Source organism: Hyaena hyaena, unplaced genomic scaffold, assembly GCF_003009895.1.
Source record: "Hyaena hyaena isolate Hyena2069 unplaced genomic scaffold, ASM300989v1 scaffold_99, whole genome shotgun sequence".
NCBI lineage: Eukaryota > Metazoa > Chordata > Mammalia > Carnivora > Hyaenidae > Hyaena > Hyaena hyaena.
The window spans coordinates 1,075,911-1,098,070 of record NW_024080731.1 but is presented as its reverse complement, the minus strand read 5'-3'; the positions used below and the strand labels follow the sequence as shown (position 1 = coordinate 1,098,070).

Here is a 22,160-nt window from a genome sequence, read left to right as displayed (position 1 = left end):
TCACATGGCCAACCCCAAAGTCAATGGCACAGGGAAGTATACTAGGCTCAATGAATCACGCTAGGGAGGAGAAGAAAGGAGGAATTATAGATAATAGAGTTTACTACAGCATTCATAAAAGTTATAAAATATTTACTGCAAGTTGGAGTATTTCATGTTTAAACTCTATATAACCCAAAACTCTATACATTTAACATAACTTAAAACTTACTTTCTATGTAAGGAAACCATCAACAAAACAAAAAGGAAGCCTACTGAATGAAAAAGTATTTGCAAATGAAATATCTGATAAGGGGTTAATATAAGATATCTACAAAACTTTTACAACTCAACACCAAAAATAATATTAATTCAATTAAACAATGGACAGAGGATCTGAATAGAGATTTTTCCAAAGAAGACACAGCCAACAGACATATGAAAAGATGCTCAATGTCATTCATCACCAAGGAAATGCAAATCAAAATCACAATGAGATGTCACCTTTCCCCTGTCAGAATGACTAGAATCAAAAAGACAATAAATAGCAAGAGTTAGCAAAGATGTGAAAATAAAGGAACTCTTATTCACTGTTGGTGGGAATGGAAATCGGTACAGTTACTATGGAAAACAGGATGGAGCTTCCTCAAAAAATTAAGAATATAATTACCATGCAATCCATCAATCTCACTGCTGGACATTTACACAAAGAAAATGAAAACACTAATTTGAAAGGACACATGTACCTCTATGTTTACTGCAGCATTATTTATAACAGCCAAGATACGGAAGCAACCCAAGGGTCCATCCATAGATGAGTGGATAAAGATGTGTGTGTGTGTGTGTGTGTGTGTGTGTAATTTTTATTATTAATGCTAAGTGAAATAAGGCAGTGAGAGAAAGACAAATACTCTATGATTTTACTCACATGGAATTTAAGAAACAAAACAAATGAGGAAACAAGAGAGAGAAACAAAAGAAAATATATTCTTAAGTAATGAGAACAAACTGGTGGTTGCCAGAGGGAAAATGAATAGGGAGAGGGGTGAAATACATAAAGGGGATTAAGAGTACACTTATCTTGGGCGCATGGGTGGCTCAGTGGGTTAAGCAACCAACCTGATTTCAGCTCAGGTCACAATCTCATGGTTTGTGAGTTCTAGCCCTGCATCAGATTCTGCACTGACAGTGCAGAGCCTGCTTGGGATTCTCTCTCTCTCCCTCTCAATCTGTTCCTTCCCTGCTTGTGTTCTCAATCACTCTCTAAAAATAAATAAACCTTAAAAAAAAGTACACTTATCTTGATGAGCACTAAGATATGTGTAGACTTGCTGAATCACTATATTGGACACCTGAAACTAACCTAACACTATATGTTCATTATACTTCTAGCTAGTTAGATAGAAATTATGTCAGTCCTAAATTTTCATTGGTCACTTCCAGTCCTGTGGTGGGAGGGAGGGGATCAGCCCTCACCAACTCCCAGCGAGAAGAAAGAGAAGGTTGTGGCCTACCCTTCCTGGGCAGGGTTTGAAGGGGCAGATCTATGGGACCCTGGGTGGCTCAGTCAGTTAAGCGTCTGACTTTGGTTCTGGTCATGGTTTTATGGTTCGTGGGTTCGAGCCCCGCGTTGGGCTCTGTGCTGACAGCTAGATCAGAGCCTGGAGCCAGCTTCAGATTCTGTATCTAGCTTTCTCTCTGACCCTCCCCTGCTCATGCGGTCTCTCTCTCTCTCATAAATAAATAAAACATAAAAAAAAAAAAATGAAGGGGCAGATCTAGCCTTTCCTGGGTCAGCAGTGGGTATCCAGGTAGGGGCAGAGGTGGGGGCCTAGAGCCCAAGCTCTCCACCTGTCAAGCCTAGTTGTGCTTTGAGAAGTATTACTTGCTGTTGACCATGTTGTGCTTGATCATGCTGCTGCCTGGCTTCTATGCAGTGGGACAGATTTCTCCATGGTCATCTGTGTACTGGAAGGCCTAGATCAGCCCCAGAACTTTGTTCACAGAGCCCACAGGCAAATCATCGATAGTGATCTGGTGAAGGGCACCCTTGCTGGGGATAGTAAAGAAGCCTGGTAGGCAGTGTCCTCATCTTCCCTCTGCACACCATAATCCTGGGGAACCATAAGCTTATGGTTACATCTGCCAGCAGGGGCTTGTTCAGGGAGCCCAAGCCTCCTTCCTTCTCTGGAATGTTTATCCAAGGCAGATGGGTGAATTGGGTAGACAGAGGCCCCCAGCATGTTCTCTGAAGGTGATAATCTCCATGGGGCAAAAAGGCAGAAAGAGAACCAACACCTCTGGAGTTGGAAAGCTTCACCTCCTTGAAACTGCCGTCCACCAGAGAGGTGGCTGACAGTTTTTGGTGGGCTTCTGGATAGGTGTGTTGCCAGAGGCCTTGACTGAATGCTGTGTGGGGAAGGGCGGGATGTGTGGACTGGCAGACTCATGTACACAGATTTCAGGGCCCCATTATACTTCAATTTAAAAAAAAATGAAAAGGAAATAAATGCTTCCTGGCCTATAAGCCATTCTCTTGTTAATACTATATATCTAATAACACAAGCCACCCTTTTACGTTTTTCTGCCTTTTTTTAAAAAATAAGGAAGACATAGATCTTGAGTCATTCTTAGCAAACTTCCATAACTCCTCAACTTAATGCCTAGTGGCTCATGAGTAATATCTATATTAACTGAATTATTTTAGAAATTATGTTCCCAGTTACTATGATTTTAAATGCTCTGTTTTCTAGATACCTCTGAGTAAAAGCTTTCACAATTACAGTCTGATTTTCATGGGTATATTCAGCTGATATTTGTTTTAACTAATTCTCCACAGCTGACCTCTTTTGCACTACAGAACTTAACACCAAAAGACTTAGTGTTTCAATTAAACACTGATATGCCTTATCGCTCTTTGACTATGAAGAACACAGAACTGCTCCTGTTGCCTTTATCCAGAGATACCTCTCCTCAGTACTTCCATTTTACTCATTGTTTTGTTTGCTTGTTTTAGGATGAATGGTTTATGTGTCTGTCTCCTTTAAGAAAGGGATGGAATCTTATTTATCTCAGTAGCATTTGTGCCTATTCCAGTGCCTAAAACTTAGTAGGTCCCCCAAGCATGCAAATTAAGAGGAGATTTACTGAATAAACAGATGATGTGATTTTTACCATATAGTCTGCCTCTCAAAGTTACAGAGTAAAGTATATTTTAAAAATAACAGTTTTTGACTTTAAAAAATATCCAAATTACTTTATGTAGAAGGGAAAAACTTAAATTATCACCAAGTAAGATGGAAAATGGCTATCATTTGTAAATCTACCATGCAAGGCATGTTGGGATCAAGATGGTAAAATCAAGGAAATCTACACAGTTGACATGTGTCTCCACCAGCACATGAAGAAGCAGCTCTAATTCCAAAGAATATAGGCTATCACACTATGTAATATATCAAGCATCCTAGAGCTCACACCCAGGGTTTCTGGTTAGATGGAAAATGAAATCCTAGCAGGCATTGCTGGGATGAAATTATTACTGTAGAAAGAGAGTAGTTGCTTTGAAAGGCTGTCAAATTTCCTATCCCAGGTTCACCTTTAGTACATCAGAGTTTATGTTCATGTTGGCAACAGATCTCAACTTCCAACTGTACCTTAGGAAGGAGAAAAACAAAAGAAGGAAGAAAGAGCATTACTGAATACTATTTTCTAGGAATTCCATTGAATGCTTGCACATACATTATTTATTTATTCAATGCATGTTTAATGAGTGTGTAGTTGTGCTATGCATCATTTTATCTGCTAGGCAGAAATAGAGGAGAGTATGAAGCCCAGTGAGGAGATGTAGAATTATGTCTAAAATAATAAGACTTTTTAGGTGCAGTTTGTTCAATGAGAATATAGAAGAACTCCCAACCTGGACATGAGGGTTTTAGGAAAGCTTCCAATGAAAGGAAGCAGATTCAAAGCTGAGAACTGGAAGATGAATGAGAGTCAGCCAGAAGAACTACATTTCCAAAGAAACAAAAACATGGGCAGCTCAATGTATTTCTTTTATAAGTCATGTTGTACAGTTTGGACTAGAGAATTTGAGAACCACTGTTGATTTTCATTTGTCAATGTCTTGTATGAACATTCTTCCTTTTGGTAGAATTCCCAAAAGGAAGGCATAGAGATATTCCCTTCTCCACACCCTGGAAAGTTAGGGTCCTATAAGGGTTGAACTTAATCACTGAGAGAAAACTATGCCTATAGCATAGTCTTACCCACAGGAGGTTGCTCTTATTTGCAACCAAATTCCCTGACAATTCAGCCTTTAAAGGATTATAAGCAGAAAAGTGGCAAACAGATATTTGCAGTTTAGGACAATTTGTCTAGTTGTGGAGTTTGTAACATGAAGGAGGGTGGCCAGTCAAGGAGTCTAGTTCTGGAAGGCTGTGATCAGCCAAACTACAGATGTTGTTGGCCACCTATAGTGGTGTCACCGGGCAAGGAGAATAGCCAGTGACCTTGGAGGACATTGATGGGAGAACTTTGATGGAGAACTTCCAAATATGGAGTTAGGGAAGAAGAAAAATGGTGGCTTTCTCCATTCCCATCAAAAACATTCACTGACCAACTTCTTAATATACCTTATGATATAGAGGCAACTATGTGGAAACTGTACCAAAGATTGCTAAGAGAGGAAAAATAGAGGAAATCTAAAGGACATAGAGAAAAGAAATAATAGAGGCGCAACAGTTAGGACTTAAATAAGCAAAAACTTTTTCAAAGTGACTTAAACAGTAAGGATTTTTTCTTTTTTTTTTTTTTTTGGTCTCACTTACTTGAAAGCTCAAAGATTGTTGATTTAAATTAGTAGCTAAAGTTAAATCTCTCTGACATTTGCTTCACTATTTCATCCTGTTTCAGTGCCTTTTCTTATTGGGATGGTATGAATAGGATTAGAGCAGTCTGGAAGCACGAATCTGCCCCAAAATGCTCAGAAGAAACAAGTCACCTCTTTTTGTATCTCCTGAGGGAAGGCCCATATTTTCTAAGAGGTCCAGAAAACTTCTCTCCTTTTGTCACTGTTGTATATTAGAGAATGTATCCATTCCTGAAATAATTACTATGGTTAGAAAATTACATGTATGACAGGCTTAGGCATGGGTTCCAGTAAAAAACTGGACTTTTTCTGATTGATTACAGAAAAATATATATATAATAGTAATAAAAAAAGAGGATACAAATAAACAGTATTAGCAATTTCAAGAAACAAAATGATAAAAAAAAAAGAAACAAAATGATAATAGTATATTAGAGATTATAGTTTTATCACAAGATAAAATTACAAATAACTTTATGCAAATGTATTTGAAAAGATAGCTGAAATGGGCAATTTTTTCTAAAACATAAGTTACTAAAATTGATTTAATAATTTGAAGAGTGGACTAGACCAGCACCCATGAATAAACTAAACTGTTTGGAAAATAAAATAAAATGAAATAAAATAAAACAAAATAAAAACCTTTCTCTAAATAAGCAGTAGATCCGGAACATTTTACCTGTTTTACCAGACATTAAAGTTATTAGTAATCCTTACATTACCAAATTATTTTAGAAACAAAAAATTATGGTAAACTACTTTACTCATTATATGAATCTAATCTGGAATACATGGGAATTAGGCAACAGTATAATAGTTAAATCTCACCTTTCAAAAACACATGAAGAAATCAAGAGGAAATATAGAAATCAAATTCAACCCAGTGTGGAATTTAAAAGAACTAAAAAATACTAAAAATGTTTATTTCAGGAATGCAAGGTTGGTAAAATACATTTATAAAATAGCAGTTCAATATAAAACATGGCTTTATTAAACTGAAAAATCATAGGATGGAGAAAAAAATAGGTGCAGAAAAAAATCACTTAGAAAATTGAGCACCCGTTTATTTATTTTTTTAAAGTTTATTTAATTTTGAGAGAGTAAGCAGGGGAGAGGCAGAGAGAGAGAGAGAGAGAGAGAGAATGAATCCAAAGCAGGCTCCAGGCTCTGAGCTGTCAGCATAGCTTAACCAACTGAACCACCCAGGCGCCCCAACACCTGGTTATTTAAAAAGCAATTTAGGAGTTGAAGGAAACATCTTTACTTAATAAAGTTCTATCAAAAATCTTTAGGAATATTATTCCTAAAAGTAAAATGTAAGAATCATTCTTACTAATGTCAGAAATAAAACAAGTGTTTTATCATCATTTAATTATTGAACATTGCATGGGATGTCCAGGCCAATATTATAATTCAAGAAAAATAAATATGAAGCATACAAATTTAAAAAGAAGTCACAAAATAGTTATTTATAGGGAACATCTAAAACAACCTTAGACAGCATTCAGTTTAATAGAGAGTTTAATAAGTTTGCTGGATACAATATCAACATATCAAAATCATTAGAATTCTTATAAAGAAGCGAAAAATTAGTAAGTGCTACACTAGACATAAACATTCACAGTAGCAGTGAAATTTATATTTTCCTTTAGTACTTATTAGGAGTAAATTTAATTTAAAAATTGTGTGAAAGAGTCAAAGAAAAAATATATAATATTAAAGTATACCAAAGATGAATAAGTGGATAGACATTAGATTCATATTTATACAGAAAGAAGAACATGTCCATATTGGCTAATTTTGGGTGCTGGGCACACTGGTTTATGTTATAGTACTTATTGTACCTAGCTGTATTTTTTTTAACTTCTCAAAACAAAAACAAATCAATGAAAGGAGTTTCTTGTTTCTGAAGAGAAAAATATATTCTACTACATGAATCAGTAACAAATTTCCTACTCATAATTTTCATAAATATAAGTTGGACACAAGTATTTCATTCCTAGAACCAAGGCAAAAATGTTTCCAAGAGTTATGCCTAAAAATATTTGCTGTTTGAAGTCAGAAAATATGAAAGTCTATTTAAAAGTAAATTTAAAAATATTACAATAGAATTAAAATCTGAAATAAAAACTACCAAAGTGATTTTCTGTCTCCTTTTTTTTTTATTAAAATTACATGTCAATATAGAGTCTCAAGTATGATAAAATTGTGATATTTTTCAATAAATCAGAAAGCAATCAAATAAACTAATGTGACTGAAAACTGTTTATGAAGCAAAGTAAGTTTTGACAAAAATAATGTTTTTCAAGGTTTTCGCAATGTATTTTTTTAACAATCTCTATTTTTTAAATAAATATTGCATTCATTTCTGCTAAGACACTGAATCATATATATCTTCTGCCTGAAAGTTGTATTAATACCTTTCAGCATACATAAAACAGGATTATTTTTTTCCAGAGAATTAGTGAAGGTTTTTTTTTTTTTCTTATTCTGGTTCCAAATTTTATTAGATATTTGACACTTCTGGATGATTTAAATTACTTTTGATGAGCTCAAGATATAGGTTTATCACATTGCTTCCTTGAAGGAGAGAAAATTGCATATTCATTTTATCTTCTTTCCAAGACTAGACTAAACTAAAAAGGGAATAATAGCAATTTTTAAACCAAAAAATGTATATTTGGGGGTCAAATATTAGCATGTATGGGAACCTTGAATTCTCCTCATAAAAGCTAGGAGCCTGGAAAATCATTGGTGGTTATATACAGGATCCAGGCAGCTTCATGGCAATGAAGTATAAAAATTGAATATATTCCTCACTAAACACGTACTGCTGTAGTCTCAACTATTAAAATTATACACATGATTAAAATCCAATTTATATTATTTTATTGTTTCTAAATATTTTCCCAATTGATTAAAATTAGATATGATCTCTGCCCGAACACTGATTTGGAGGTTTATGTGAATCATGCTTAGAATTGTACTCTGGTAGATTTGGAGAGATACAGTCAGATCACCTGGGTCAAGCCTCTTTCCAACGAATAAATGATTTCCTTACATAACAATGCTGGCAAATAGGCCAGCTTCTGCTAATACACCGCTAAGTGCTTCCAAACGTCGGTAGATACTTTACATGGTCCATCTAATACCCAATATCACTACCTTTCTTTCTCTTTACACCCAAACCAGAAAGCCAAGTGGCACAAAAACAAACCCAGACTTACGCTTAAGGAGAGACTGTATCTAGAAGAAAGACTATAGCATTAAGAAGAGCTCCCTGATCTCAGAAGCATTTCAAATCAAACAGAAAAAGGCTTTTCTTATTGAGGGAAGGGTAAGCAGTAAGTAAGTTGGCAAAAGAGTGCATGTTTTGTGGGGTGTGACAGGGAATGTGCCTTGCTGTCGTCAGCTACTTGGTACCCTAGGCTGATAGGGGGAGTGTGTTCAGCATCTTAGTGCTAGTTAAGGGGCAAACTGATGTTCAGGGCCCTCTGGAGAAGACAGAACCCAGACTAAAGTTTGGTCAAAACAAAGCAGAGATTTAATAACGGTCAATTTGTGAGCACTAAGTGAGAAACAGTAATATGCATCTGGAAGATAGTTATGTGATATTGTCTTGGCTCCTGAGATGCAAGGAAAAGATTACTTCCACTTTTGTTTTCTGGATGAAAAGGAACCCACGTGGCTGGCAAACATTTTCTGCAGTAATGATGCCTGGAAGTAGAATAGCAATCCAAGGAAGAAAGCTACAAATGAACGATGAGAAACAGAAGGAGCCAGGTCACTCGGCATCACTGAGTTAGCATAAATGTCTAGACTAAATGAGACTTCTTTTTGCAAAAAAACAAAACAAAATGTTGTTAGGTTAAGTAGTGGTAGTCGAACTTCTGTTACTTGCAGCCAAACACAATCATAGCTGATAGGAAAAACATTTAATCATCTACTCTAAAATTTTTGCCAAAAATCAACATTAATTTATTCCTTTTTAAGATAACTAAAATCTCTACTGTGCTATTCTTGAAAAAGTTTTCATGTGTACACATCTCCAGTACTGTGGATTTTCAAAGATTTTTCATAATTATTTTCAAAAATGAAATGAAAGTAAATATATACATATTTTACAAGAAACCAAATGTTAATGTTAGTGTGTGTATATATGCATATATATATGTTTTCAATCTGCCAGTTCCTTTTACATGATAAATACTCCATAAATATTTTTGAGCAATTCCATAAAATTTCTAATTCTGACAAATTATAAACACTGAGAGGACTTGGAAAGCTTCCTCAGTTTTAGAGTAATTTCCAAACATCACTACTGTGCTAATAGCTACATGACAAGCATTAACTAAAACTAAATATGGATATCTTTCTGAAAGTCTTTTTTAAAGTTAATTGAATTACTTCAATTGCATTAGAGAAGTACAATATTTAAAGAATTCCTGTGGTGAAACCTTTTACAAATGTAATGTCTCCCTTACCCATAATTTATCTGCTGGATTTTTCTATTCCTCTAGGCAAAACTTGGAAGACACTAATATTTGCTATAGTCCGTTATATAAGAATTAACCAGAATGTCAGCAAACAATTTGAATAATTGTCAGGTAGACAGAGAAGAAGCAAAAGGTAGCTCAGACCAAAAAAAAAAAAAAAAGCGCTAAAACTCTTCCAATCAATAAGAATTCTACTAAATGAGTTGATTTTTATCTGGAAGCAACTTGATTCTACTGACCAGGTTTGCTGAAGGTTGGTCTAGGTGCCACTTTATGGTCTATGTAATGTTCATCTCCAAAGTAAATCTGCATCTCTCTTGGTTTATTAAGACCCTCATGGGGCACCTGGGTGGCTCAGTCGGTTAAGCATCCAACTTCAGCTCAGGTCACGATCTCAGGGTTCGCGAGTTCAAGTCCCAAGTCGGGCTCTGTGCTAACAGCTCAGAGCCTGGAGCCTGCCTTGGATTCTGTGTTTCCATCTCTCTCTGCCCCTTCCCTGCTCGCACTCTGTCTCTGTCTCTCTCAAAAATAAAAACAAGCATTAAAAAATAAAAAGACCCTCATTTTATCTACGAAGTTTCAAACTTTAAAGTTCACAAATTTCTGATATCTTCTATCAGATAGATTCATGTGCATTTGTGGGTGAGCAGAGTTCTGAAAATAAAAGTGATTGAAGGCTTGATGCTAAGAGTGAGTCCTCTATGATCCATATAGTATTACATAAGAATAATTAGAAAGCAAAGACCAATAAATAAGTCACAGGGATGAAAAGCACAGCACAAGGAATATAGTCAATAATACTGTAATAACCTAGTATGGTGACAGATGGGGACTACACTTATCATGGTGAGCATTGTGTGATATACATAATTGTCAAATCACTATGTTGTAGGCCTGAAACTAATATTACATGTCAACTGCATTTTCAATTAAAAACAAAAACAAAAACAAAAACATGCTCTCTACCCCGCATCAGGCCACCTTACTTGCTTTAGCCAATAAATGAAACTGACACATGGCATTTTTGAGCAAACTATGAAGATCATTTATGAGGCTCTGCCATTTCTCATTTTCTTTGTTGTCTGTGTCAAATGAGCCTCATGTACCAAGATGTAAAGGTCTGTTTTTCCAACTCTGTCTTTCATTGAAGATGCGAAATAGAGTCACAGCCTAACTGAAGGTAACATGAAATGTGACTTTAAAAATTTTTTATTGTTGGAAGCCTTTGAGATTTGGAGGCTCTTTGTTATCAATGTAGGCTACGCTGACTGATTCTACACAACATGATTCTAAAATGGTAGGAAGGAAAGAATGTCTAAAAAAAATGAAGCAAAAACCAGATAATATATCTTATCACTGTCATAGTTAAACAAATTCCCTCAGGAAGATAAACATCAAAATAAGTTTTAAATGTGGCTCTCCATAGACTTATTGAGTGCTCAATAAGGAAAAAAAAATAATCCAAAGAGGGATGCTATGTTACCATGTATCACAAAATTATCTCCTTCAAGCATAATGAATGACTGCAAAAGGTTAACAGTGGCCATTATAGGTATTTAAAATATATTATGAGGGGTTTATAATTAGGAATTCAATTATTCATAAGTAAATGCGTGTTTCTATATTTTATGTTTCCAAACACAATATCCATTATATTTTAGTTCTTTTAAAACATTTTCTTGGTGGAACACCTGGGTGGCTCAGTCAGTTGAGTGTCTGACTCTTGATTTTGACTCAGGTCATGATCCCAGGATTGTGGAATCGAGCCTGACATTGGACTCCATGCTAAGTGTGGAGCCTACATAGAACTCTCTCTCTTTCCCTGTGTTCCCTTAAACTTAAAATTCTTAAAATAAATTTTTAAAAAATAAAAAACAAACATTTTCTTAGCAATTCACTTTGAATAATTTGTTTTCTTTAGCAAAACTTCTAACAATGAAATGCAAACTTAAGCTTCAGATTCGGTGCTAAATGAAAAACAATACATTCTCAATTAAAATCTGTAATATGTGGGGCACCTGAGTGGCTCAGTCCATTAAGCATCTGACTACAGCTCAGATCATGATCTTGCAGTTTGTGATTTGAGCCCCGCATTAGGCTCTGTACTGACAGCTCAGAGTCTGGAGCCTGCTTTGGATTCTGTATCTCTCTCTCTCTGCCCCTCTCCCACTCATGCTCAGTCTCTCTTTCTCTCCAAAAATAAACAAACATTTTAAAAAGGATTAAAAAAATCTCAAATATGTGTAATACTAAGTTTTCTATTAATATAATACTCTTTAACAAGGATATAAAACAATAGAAATTATTGTTGGCAAAATCTTAGAACATGAAAACTATCACCAAAGCTTTTAAATAAAACCATCATATATCGGAAAATGTCTGATATTATTTGAAAGGCATTCAATTCTGGGCACTCTCCTGGTATTTATAAAGAATTTTTATCTGAAAGAAGAAATGTGTTTCTTCTAAGGCTCTTATAGAGAAAGTGCTAGGTGTTTTTTTTTTATTGTTTTTGTAAATAATACTCAACTATTATACTGATAAAGTTACAGTACAATTCTGCCCAGCATTTTGGCCAGGGTTTCTGATCATAAGAGCTCTGCAAATCAAGTTTACCTAATGTTTACTGCAGATTGAGTTCAGAGAGGAATAAAGAAGAAAAAAATTGGAGAACTAAAAAAAAATTTTTTTTAAATTAAAAAAAAAATTGTGGAACAATAACTGCATGTTTAATATTGAACAAGTGATAATTATTCTGTCAAATCTGCAATGTTTTTGCAGATCAACAATTGTTTAAAGAAAGGGAACATTATCGTACATTTTGATTTACTCGTTATCTCTTCAGTCCCTCTCAGCTTTTATAACTTTGAGAAATCTAGAAAAAAAAAATGCCATTTGCATTGAATAATTACATCAGGGGACTTGAAAGTTTAAGCATTGCTTTCTTTGAAAGCAGAGGGTACACCAAGCCAAACCGGTTACGGTGACTAATCATAACAGTCGCTGTGCCTGGGCTGGCTGCCCTCAGCCGGAGACCTCTGCCACACTGTCGTTACTATGGGCTGTCTGCTGGCTGGCTGACCCCAGCCTCCCTCTGCTCTCCAGAGCCCTTTACACTCGGTGATTAATGAACTGTAAAATAACAACCAGTCTTAGAGCAAGTCAGAGTTCCTTCCCATGAATACTAAAGGAAATGCAGTCTCTTCCCTGAAGCGGTCAAGATTTTATGGGCAAAGCTTCTTTTTTCTTTTTCTACAGTCTAACTCTAATGACTGTTTTGTTACCAGTCAATGGAGGAATCAGACATTAAAACAGATACTCAAAGACCACTTCTTCTTTTCTATGGTAACACTAAGGTGCTGCTATAGGTTCTCATCCCTTTATTCTTAACTTCTCCAACCATTATGATTCATGATTAGCTCTTTCAAAACTTCCATCTTGGGGCTGGATCCCAAGGCACAAGGGCTCTTGTGAAAGAGAAATAACGCAGTGAAGCAAAAACAATTTTAGAGCTGAGAGCAGGCTGACATTCTAAAGCTTGCATAACTGAATCAGGAATGCTCCATGTGCATAGCAGTGTTTCTTCTAACAATAATATTGTTTTCTAAAAAAAAAAAAATAAAGTGCAAGTACAATGAGATCATAAGCTAAGGGGAAAAGCACAGGTTTAGGAAAAGAGAATATAAAGCAAAATCTAAGGAAAGAGACGAGACCTGATTTAATACTAGCACATTGATTTCCAGACTTCTCATCTAAACTGCATTTCCCAGCAAACCTTCCTTGCCTAAGAATCACAATTTCAATCAATTTCAAAGATTATCGTGGATACTGAGTATGAACAACTAAAAGCTGACTTTAGCTCTCCATATACTTGGATTTAGCAAACATTTTGTGATTAAGTTCTTCTATGAAGGAAATAAACGTACTGTTTGGAAACCATGCTTTGTCATGTCTCTTTTTTATTATAGAAAAATAATAAATGGTGAAATAACACATTATACCCAATTATAAACCCTTATAATTCTATCACTAGTTAATAAAATTGCATTGACCAAAAGCATTTTTTCATTTTTAATTTTGTATTATCCTTTACAGCTTTTGAAACATGTAAACTTCCATGCAGAATTCTTGTTTGTTATATTTCAAGAATAAATATTTTAGTGTTCTTTGAACTAGAAATTAAATTCAAACTCTTCAAGCATCTTACATTAAAATTTATTTCTTTTTCTTCCAACACTCATTCTTCCTTACCAACATCTATATAGTAGATTGTACATATAATTATATACACAATATTTTTTCTGAGACATGTGAATTCACATCATGCCCTATTAGGACAGTGTAAAATTTTGATAGAGCCCCAATCCTATTTTTCAGAATTTAGAACATTAGTTACCCAAAAACCTTTAGTCAATAATCTTGAGTTACAGTGGCCAAAAAAATTCTAAAAGCTTAAAGGGAACCCTCTTGCACTGTGGGTGGGAATACAAACTGGTGCAGCTGCTCTGGAAAATGGTGTGAGGTTCCTCAATAAAGTAACAATAGAGCTCCCCTATGACCCAGCAATAGCACTGCTAGGGATTTACCCAAGGGCACAGGAGTGCTGAGGCATAGGGACACATGTACCCCAATGTTCATAGCAGCACTCTCAGCAATAGCCAAATTATGGAAACAGCCTAAATGTCCATCAACTGATGAATGGATAAAGATGTGGTTTATATATATAATGGAATACTACTTGGCAATGAGAAAGGATGAAATCTGGCCATTTGCAGCAACGTGGATGGAACTGGAGGGTGTTATGCTAAGTGAAATAAGTCAGGCAGAGAAAGACAGACACCATATGTTTTCACTCACGTGAATCTTGAGAAACTTAACATAAAACCACGGGGGAGGGGGATGGGGGGAAAGTTACAGAGAGGGAGGGAGGCAAACCATAAGAGACTCTTAAATATTGAGAACAAACTGAAGGTTAATGGTGGGGTGGTGGAGAGGGGAAAGTGGGCGATGGGCATTGAGGAGGGGCACTTGTTGGAATGAGCACTGGGTGTTGTACGTAAACCAATTTGATAATAAATTGAAAATTTAAAAGAAAATTTAAAAACTTAAGGCATCAGAGAATGTTTTAAAATGACTACCATTTGCTTCCTAAAAATGTGCTTTGTTAAAACAAACATGTTTGTGCTCTGCATATGTAAAGGTCTTTCCTGATGACAGTTTAGCTTCAAATATTTTTTACTTGTAGCTTCTGAATCACAGTTGTCTTCAACTTAGTATAGTGGAGAAAGCAACAGAAAACGGTTGTGAATTGATCTATTGAGGGCAAGTGCAGGTGTTTGGGCTCTTTTAAATGAATGCCTGGGTGGCTTAGTCAGTTAGAAAACCAACTCTTGGTTTTTGGCTCAGGTCATGATCTCTGTGCTGGCGGCATGGAGCCTGCTTGGGATTCTCTCTCCCTCTCTCTCTGCCCCCTACCTCACTCACACTGTCTTGGTCTCTCTCAAAAATAAATAAACTTAAAAAAATGAATGCTTATTATAAAATTCGAAATGACTAACAAAATAGCAAAAATGCTAGGTTGCTCAGTTTTTTTCAGGTCCATCTGTGGTGTTTTGTTTTTTTCCACATGGATATGGCCTTACGGTCATAGGAGTTTGGGTACAGAGAGACACATAACACAGGCCTAAAGCTCCGTTAAAAGGTATCACATTTTTTACAATTGTTTCAAGAGATAAGACAGCAGTACAAAATTTTAGAAGGTTCAGCTTAACTTTTTTGTTTATTTGCTGTTACTGTTTTCCTTCATTTTTATCCATTCTCTGGTATCTTTCTCAGCAGCTGATGCTGTACAGCAAGGGTACAGGACAGCAAGTGTAGCCTGATGAATCAAGGAAATGTGGCCACTTAGAGCAATCACTCTCCTCATTGGTTGCATGGCATCGTTGAGAAAGCAACCCATTAGTTGGCTTTTTTCTATCCAGGTACTTCCTGATATAGCCATCAACCCATCAGTTCGTTATATACACTAGAAACTACCTCTGCTAAAGCAAAGCAAGGCTCCGGCAAAAACAGGAAAAATACAGAAAAGTGAGAAAAATAGACATTATTTTTTTATTTTTTGTTTCCTTCAACATCTTTATTTGAAAAAAAAAAATGAACCATATAGTATATTTACTCTAAGGATTCCTATTATCCATAAGGATATATCAAAGATAAACTTACTGCTTCCAGATTAACCAAGATGTAGGATTTATACCTGTCAGTTCTGCAAAGAGATGGCCCATCCATACATTCAATCATTCATTCACTCATCCAATAGTATTTATTGATAACATGTTGATTCATAGGAAGTCTTCCGTATGCCAAGAATAAAGTAGCAAACGGGGAAAAGAAACATTACCTAACTGCAAAGAATTTCTACATAGAGGAAGAAGACAGAAAAAATAAAAGTTGATGAAGAGAGATGGTAATTTCCCAAGTGCTCTGATTGACAATAAAACAAGATGCTGTAACACAGTTTCTAAGATAGGAGGGAAACAAGGAAGGCTTTTCTAAGAAGGTATGGTTTGAGTTGTGACATGAATGAGGAGTAGGTGGTGGTCATGAAAAAGTTAAAGTAAAAGCACTCCAGATAGAATGCTAGGGTTTGAGACTGAAACAAAGACAAGTGTTCAAGAACTTAGGAAAATTAATTATGGTGTTCTGTTTTCCTCATTCTTATCAGCAACAATTTAAAATTTTGCAGAGAAGGACTCCATATTCTTAGAGACTTTGGAGGGAATAAAATCATAACTTTCTGGTTTGAAGATAGTAGACTATTTTAAATTTAAAAACTGATGCATCATAAGACTTTTGAGAATAACTACTTTCACATCAATCATTATTTTGGAAGTGGTTTGTAGGTTTGGTCTTTAGCTAAATGACCTGAACCCTAAGTTCATACGCCACACAACCAATATTTATTTTAAGTAGTGTTACATGCATACACAGATGTGAAATTCAGATGAGAAATTATATATATGTGTGTGTATATATATATGCATATATATATAATTTTCTTATTCTCTCCATTTCTGTTGCATAATTTACAAATTTATTTTCCTTCAAAATGCCTTGTATCTATCTTTTCAACTATTTTTTAATGTTTGTTTATTTTTGAGAGAGAGAGAAAGAGTGGGGGAGGGACAGAGACATTGAGGAACAGAGGATCCAAAGTGTGCTATGTGCTGACAGCAGAGAGTCTGATGTGGGGCTCTAACTCATGAACAATGAGATCATGACCTGAGCTGAATATTCTAGAATATTCTTCGTAAAGTAAACAATCATTTTGAAAATAAATGCAGCTTCATTCAACTCATATTTGCTGTAGAAATCTCAACAACATGCAAAAACATGCACCCATTAATCAAAAACACAGCACTGCAAAATCATAGATTTTATGAGAAACTCATGGTCTTGGGACGCCTGGGTGGCTCAGTCAGTTAAACATCTGACCTCAGCTCATGATCTCGCGAGTTGCAAGTTCAAGCTCTGCATCGGTCTCTGCTGACAGCTCAGAGCCTGAAGCCTGCTTTGGATTTTGTATCTCCCTCTCTTTCTGTCCCTCCCACCCTCTTGAAAATAAACATTTAAAAAATTAAAAATAAAGAAAGCCATGGTCTTTAAATAAAAGATTTGCCTAATAGATATTATGTAAAATGAAGATTCTTCAAGTTTCAAGAAACAGAGATAGAGAGATCATTTCAGTAATTGAGGGTCTATCCTAAGCACGCCTGGGAAAGTAAGAACTACAGAAAGCAATTCCAGCTGCCATATAGTCAAAGCTCATGGAGACTGGAGATGTTGTTCAGTGTATAAAAAACAGCTTCAGCAGCACCTCAATTAACTCAACTATCTTATGTCCTGACATAGTGGTGACTCAATAATTCCATTTCTGTTTTTCTCTTCATGGGTTTCTTTTTTTCTTCCTTCTTTCTATTCTGCTCCTAACTGCCTTTAATCTTCTCCATGATTTCTGCTTTTCATTGACATCAATTGCTTCATGGCTTTCGTTACAGACGAGCCCAACTTAGATCACTGCCTTTCTGACTTGTTCAGAGTCAAGCTATCATAGGTTGATGGATTATTGTTTTCATGCTTTTGACTTCATCCTACTCTAATGCTATATAACAAGCAATTTTCTTCCTAAGGCAGACTTTCTTTTGCTCATCCTGAAACCTCTTCTTTGATGTCTCATCATGTTTGATCCTAATTATTTCAAAGAAAAGACAATGCCTTTGATGATATCCTTACTTGTTTAAGCGGCATATAGATGGGCTCTAAGACACAGTATGTAGCCCTTTCATTTAAATATTTTTCTATTTCTGTGTCAGTCCATCAGCTTTTCATTTTGTTTTCTTTTAATTATGATTGATGTTGTTGCCAGTTAACTAGTATAGCTTGCATTGGCATTAACATCCTGCACAGTGACACGGTGGTAAATATATGTTTTAATCTTTATCATATCATAAAACAGTGCAAGTCGAGCCATCTGTAGGTTTTTTTCTCAGGAGACATCACGTTCACCCTCCATCACTTTGGGTAATGATACATTCCATCTTCCTGTTCACAAAGATAAATATTGGTCATAGTGTCCTTTGCTCCTGACCACAGTAAGTAGCCCAGAAATGGGTTCATGACCCAAACCAAATCAATCAGCCTTTGACAGATTTTATGGAACCAAGGCTAGGAGTTCCTCTTTAGAAAAAGTTTCTAATAATATGATTCCAAAACCGTCCAATAATTCCCAATTTTTACAACAGGGAAAAAGCTTGTCTACTATAGAAAGAAACAATTTAAGAGAGACAGGCAAACAGAGGCCAGGGTTGGCAGAGGGCAAAAAAGGAAAAGTTTTGATTGTGGCCAAACCCCAGTTCTTACTCCGTAAGCCTCCAGAAGTGCCCAAGTCCTTCATATTGAGAACGACTCAGTGCCCTTCCAGTAAATCTTCTTTATTTGTTAAACTAATTTGTGTTAGGTTTCCATCACTTGCAACTGAAAATGTGATTTGGCAGTCTTCTTAGACTATCACGCATATGTGCTTCTGAACACAGAAAACCCTGAGTTTGTCTCTCAAACTCTATCTGGTACAAAGCATCTTCGTTTAATAGATTTCTCATCCAAGTCTACTTGAATATGCCTCTAATTCACCATGTGTAACACATATAAGTTCATCCTGTATCCCCTGATAACTTTTCCTATGTAACCTCCTATGTGTCTCTGTGATATTATTTTCCCCCAAAGTCAAAAAGCTAAAAAATCTGGGGCGCCTGGGTGGCTTAGTCAGTTAAGCGTCCGACTTTCGCTTAGGTCATGATCTCGCGGTTCGTGGGTTCGAGCCCCGCGTCGGGCTCTGTGCTGACTGCCAGCTCAGAGCCTGGAGCCTGTTTCAGTCTGTGACTCCCTCTCTCTCTGACCCTCCCCTGCTCACGCTGTCTGTCTCTCTCTCTCTCTCCTAGAAATAAATAAAAAAGCATTTAAAAAAAAAAAGCTAAAAAATCCTACCAAAGTCTCTTCCTTTTTATCTGTTTCACTCCAGTCTTGTCCATTTTCCTCATTATTCTTTTGATTTTTCACTTTTAAAATAATGTTTATTTATTTATTTATTTATTTATTTATTTATTTATTTTTTAAAAGAGAGCAGGGGAGGAGCAAAGAGAGAGGGAGACAGTGAATCCAAAGCAGGCACTGCACTATCAGTGCAGAGCCAGAGGGGTGCGTGTGCGGCTAGAACTCACAAACCTTAAGATCATTACCAGAGCCAAATGCTGAACCTACTAAGCTACCTCGGTACCTCTCAATTCCTCACTTCGTATTCATTTTCTCTAGAAGAGCAGTGCAGATTTTTATGCAAAGCTGTGTCTCTGGTTTCTATCCCCTATGTCTTCTACATGCCATTTCCACAGCAACTTATTTATACGTCATTGAGGAACACTGCTCAGCTTCAGATAAAACTTTTAAATCTATAGGATAAATCTAAACTTTCTAAGTTGAAGTTCAAGGCTATTTTTGTGGCCTATACCTACCATTTCTACCTAAGCTCTCAGTGTTTTCTTGCATAAATCCCACAATTATCTACATAATGTCCTCCAGTCACATATTTATGTTCCTACCTCTGCACCATCCATTTCACCTAGAATAGCCTTCCCTATTTTCATCTTATTTTCCAAGCTTTATCAAGCTCTGTTTTTTCCTTGGAGAATGTGTTTGCCCAGAGGCTAGATAAACTAATCAAGAGGAATTGAAACTAAATGTGATGAGGGAGGAGAAAAACATCTAGATAAATATGTAAATCAATTTACTATGGAAAACAGTGGCTATGATATTCAAAAAAGGCAAACATTGTGGGAGGTGCCAGAGAGTCATAGGAGAAAACTGTTGCACCAGCAACCATTAATTACACTTATAACCAAATGCAAATATATATTACTGTGCAGGTCCCAAGTAATGTGAATTTTGGGGCACCTGGGTGGCTCAGTAGGTTAAGTGTCTGACTTTGGCTCAGATCATGATCACATGGTTCGTGGGTTTGAGCCCTGCATCGGGCTCTGTGCTGCTGAAGGTTAGCTCAGAGACAGGAGCCTGCTTCAGATTCTGTGTCTCCCTCTCTCTCTGACCCTCCCCTGCTCACACTGCCTCTCTCTCTCTCAGAAATAAATAAAACATTAAAAAAAAATTTTAAAAACCGAGTAATGTGAATTTTAAATTTTAAGAGAAAAAACAATTAAAATGGATGTGTAGACTTCGTAGAATTTTAAGAGGAGAAAGGACAAACAGACCTACAGTGGAACTGTTTCATGTTCACCTGGAAAACCAGTTATCTTAAGAAGTAAGATTACTGAAGAACATCTAGGATGGATGTGTGTGTGTGTGTGTGTGTGTGTACACACATATATACATATGCCCATGTATATAGATATATGGGCAATGATTGCACCAGTGAGATTTTGCTATGTGGTTAGAGGTTAGATCATACGGTTAGTGTTAGAGTTAGGGGCAAAATTAGGATTAGGGCCACCAAATGGGAAATAAGAAACTCACTCAGAAGTAAGACTTAGTAGTATGTTGAAAGAATCATTTGGCTAAAAAAAGAGGATCTTACAGTTTCTATATTAGCTTTGCTGAAAATTAAAACTCCCAAAGAGAGGAAGATTTATCCAAGGGAAACTATTTAGAACCTAATTATGACCAATAAAAAGGAATGAATGGCAAAATGAGTAAGATACACAATTTTTAAAAGATGTTAAAATACCATGAACATGTTAGCCTGAGGAGAGCTGGCATGCCTATATTGATGACAAGCACAATATGCTTTAAGATAGAAAACACAATTAGGAGATAAAAAATGGTCTTCTATGTAATAATAAAAATAATACTTAATGGGTAAATATGACAATTTTAAATCAGCATATACCTAAGAAGAAGTCTCAGAATATAGTTGAGATAATTATCTAGAGAAACTAGAAATTCTGCTATCATAGAGAGAAACTTAAAAATATCTAAATACCTCCTCCAGGAATTGGAATATTCAGCAGAATATAAAAGATTTGAACATACCTATTAACAAATTTGGTCTGATGATACAGAGATAGAACTATCCATGCCAAGAATTAAGACTACACAATTTTTATAAATTCACATGATACATTTGCAAAAAACTTGTCATGTACCAAACAATAAAATGATTTTCAAACAAATACCAAAAACTAGGTTATCTTATAGAGCACAGTCTTAATGATGAAGAAATTCATTTAGGTATAGATGATTTTTAAATAACTTAAGAAGAAACACATTTAAAAAACACACATATTTGAAAAGTGTAAATAGCTTTTTAAGTAGCTCACAAATTAAAAAATAGAAATTAGAATAAATTCAAAATATTCAAATGTGAAAATGTTGCATGTTTAAAATTACTAAACAAGCTAGAGCTTTACAAGCATACCTCACTACACACCTTTCCGGATATGAATATTCAGGATGATAAATTGCAAATTTTTGCCCGAATTCAGTACCTGCGTTGAAACTCCCTATAAAAATCTACATTTGTATACCAGAAGAAGTATTGAATTTATACACTACCCAGGGCCATAGAAGGCAATGTGGTTTTATTTTATACTGGATTGTCTCCCAAGGATAGTATTTTGATGTCCTATTACCTTAAAAGACTTTGCATAATTACTGCATATTCCCATACATTCCCTGGGTACTATGGTTTGCTTATACTGAGCAACTTAGCATAGTACCAACCTGGGTCTGGTTGAAATTAGTTATCTTTAACCTACTATTTCATTGATTTTTTCTATTGTAGAACATACAATGTATGTATACATCATTAGAATGTATACATTATAAATGTCATTTGCATCTGATATTACATCATTATTTAACAGTGAAAATAATGGAATAAATGGTTTTAGATGTTTTCCATTACACAAAAAGCCTTGTATTAAGTTTTTAGTGGTATGTGGAGTAACTTGACTAAGGGCACTGGATGGCCTGAGAATTCATTCTGTGTACCATTTAAAAATTGGACTAGGATGTGCAAGAATGTTCTAACATATTTCCAGGTACATATTAGATATTAATAACAAAGGATGCCCATATTAACAATCACTCTATGAGGACAATAAAACCTTACTACAATCTAGATACAAACAACTGAGGAAAAAATAATGCAAGAATTTTATTTACGAGCATAGATATAATAATCCTAAATAAAATACTGTCATAGAAAAAGAAGCAAGATACATAAAAATATCATAAAATTTGATTTATCTTAC

General features: G+C 35.5%; 1 pseudogene; it reads right to left on the bottom strand.

The window, feature by feature from the left end:
* Positions 1–1,839: 1,839 nt before the first annotated feature.
* The window catches only part of LOC120233959, a 55,077-nt pseudogene continuing 34,756 nt past the window's right edge, over positions 1,840–22,160 (bottom strand).